Raw genomic sequence first — 3,082 nt, 5'->3', positions numbered from 1 at the left:
TGCTTCTTAGATCCAGCTGTGGAGGACATCTCCTTGCTTGATCAAATTTGGAGGATGAAGCAATTCTTCTTCAACACTTCCTTGCTGAATCCGGTGGTCGAAGACCTTTCTCTGAAAGTCCAAAATTGGCAACTGTCACCTTGATCAGGGGAGTTTCTTCTGTTCTCTTCTCCCTCTTTCCTTACTTTTATTGCCCTTGTCCTTGGTTTGTTGACTATTATGATTGTGATCTGATGATTGTGACACATTGAGGACACTGTGTAGTTTAAGTGTGGTCTATTCGGGGAGAATTCTATTTTCTTTGTCAGTTTTTGTTTTTCTGCGTTAATTTTTTGTGTTTTCTAGGTAGTTTTTGTTGTGTCTTTTGTACAGTTTTGCATGTTTCTCTTGATTTCTGGATTTGGTTTAGTTGTAGACTTGTCTTTCACTTCATTGATACTCTGATTTGTTGGATTCCTTGCTTTTCTTTGCTTGGAAAGATGATTATGATGTTTGAGGGTGATTGATTGTGACAGAAATACCCTGTGTGAGATTTGAGCCACTTGATATTCTTTCTTGTGTGTGATATGTCTCTTGATTGCTTGCACATATGCCTTGGCTTGACTCTTGTTGATGATTCTTGATTGAGATGCATGTTTGGAAGTGATAAAGGCAGTTTGTTGTTGAGCCTCTCTAGCCAGATGAGCCTACCCTGTGTTTGATCCTTTGATAGCCCTTTTGAGCCTATGCTTTCCCCATTTCTTTGTTTTGAAGCTTATACACTAGCCCTAAATGAAAAACCATGTTTACCTTAACCTTAGGGAATTTTGGAGCTTTGGAATTGTTTTGGGAATAAGTGTGGTCTCTTAGGAGTTGCAGATGAATTGGCTAGTGAGTCCTCTTCTTGNGGTTGCATTGTAAATATCATGTATCTTGTCTCTTATAATTGTGTTCTGAAAAGNGAGAAAAGAAAAGAGACAAGATGAAAAAAAAAATACAAAAAAAAAGGAAAATGAGAAAAATTGAAAAAAAAAATTGTTGTGTGAAAAATGGAGTCAAGAGGAGGACTGAATTAGAGGGTTTTTGGGAGTGATTTCACTGTGTTTTCACTTGTTCCCCATTGCTCCTCTATTTCCTTTGGTTTGTAGCTTCTTATCCATATTTTATCCTTCCTTGTCCTTGGCCCCAGTACATCCATAAAAGACCTTTTGATTTGAACATGCATAGATGTTTTGAGTATTGATATTAGAGGCTTGTCAAGTCTGTTTGTTGCTTGCTTTCTTGAGTGCATTGAGTTGAAATTGTTTATCTTAGACACTTGAGAGAAACACTGATAGTGTGCATCTGTGAGGTTTTGTTGCTTTTGATTCACCTCTTGAACTGATTGATTATTTTGCCATGCTTGGAATTGCTTGGATGACTTCATGAGTATCTGTTTTCTCTGATTCTGTATGAATATTGTCTACTACTTTTCCTTGTCCAGATTTCTTGAGGACTGTAATTCTGTCTGTTGAGTCTGTGTCAATTCCCTGATGTCCTTTGAAGTGTTCCCTGATTTGCGTCTTGATTTTGCCCAGGAGTGCAAAAGACTAAGTGTGGTCTATTTTGATGAGTCGATATTTTATTGATTTCACTTAGTTTATTGTGCTAGAATTAATCAGGGAATTGTGCTTAATTGTCCGGTATTTTCCCGTTTTTCCTAATTATGCTTAATTTGACCGGAAATTCTAATTTTAATTAATTTGAATTTTCTGAGCTAATTATTTGCATTATTAACTACAGGGAAATTTTGGAGATATATTTTGGAGCATTGGGGAGGAGACAAAATAAATTCAAAACTCAATAATTAGACATTTTAATTTTAGTTGTATTGTAATTTTAATAGTTTAAAACTTTTTAGACAACTTTTGCACATTGGACCATTAAAATATGTAGGGCCCAAATTTTGTGAGACACATGTCCAACCCTAGGGATTTAGGGTGGACCCCACCCTTACATTTCATGACACTTGGCCTTAGGGATTGTTGCAGCCGTCACTTGGATATTCACTCTCGGCTGGAACGGTTATTTTTCTGGAAGGGGACTCTCGGCTGGAACTTTTGTTTTCTTATGGAGTTTTTCTTAGAAATATTGGATTTTGGATGAAAGGGAGTGCAGCTGCAACCTAGGGCACGGACTTCGATTGGAGGGAGGAATTGAGCAAATAAAAGAGGAGATTCCTTGGCAGCAGCATCACTTATATGCTGGGGAGAGAATTTGATATTTAGCATTGGCTGGAACGTTTTGAGCTTGGAAGATTTTTTTTTATTTCTATTAGAAAGCATATATGGTGATTGAGAAAAGAGGTGCAGACGGTGACAGTTCAAGATCGATTTTGGGAAGCATGTTTTCTTTTTCTTGATTGTCCTCTTTGTTACATTGTTCATACCCTTGCATTTTATTGAATTTTAATTCCAGCATCCTCTTTTGCATTTAATATTTTTGAGCTAGCACGGTGACACCTCTTAAATGGATTGTTTTTGTGATTCGGTAGTATTGCAAAGATAGATAGCCTTTCTTTAGCTTTTCTTTATCTAATTCATGGAATGAAAAAAATAGAATAGATGTTGCTAAGAGGTGAGAGGCTAGTTGATGGGACTCATGGTAGGTGNANAGATTTATTTCTTTTCTTTCTTAGGAAGTGAACAAAGTTGGTTAAATAGAATTAGGTGTGGAGTGACGGGACGTGTGGCAGCTTCTTAGTTGGTCCCTGCAGTACTCATTGCATTTAATTAACTCTAGCACATCCAATTTCAATTTTTGGTGACGCCTAGCATATGGAAACGCTGCAGCACTCTAAATTCATTGAGGAAGCTTTTTAGAAGTATTCATTTTAATTGGAAGCATTGTCAAATTAGCATAGGAATTTGTTTTCAACTCAGGTTACGTTCAGCTGAATGTGGAGAAGCTTTTCAATTTATTTCTTGGAGTGTGGCACGGTAGTTGAACCAACCTTTCAGGAAACTTTCATTTTCAATTTAATTTTTTTTAGAAGGTGCATGTGTCATTTGCATTGGTAGAAAAAAATATATGTTGTTTAGTTCTTTAGCTTTAAATTAGTTTG

Source organism: Vigna radiata, chromosome 9 (assembly GCF_000741045.1).
Source record: "Vigna radiata var. radiata cultivar VC1973A chromosome 9, Vradiata_ver6, whole genome shotgun sequence".
Lineage (NCBI taxonomy): Eukaryota > Viridiplantae > Streptophyta > Magnoliopsida > Fabales > Fabaceae > Vigna > Vigna radiata.
Note: the sequence above shows the minus strand (reverse complement) of the source record.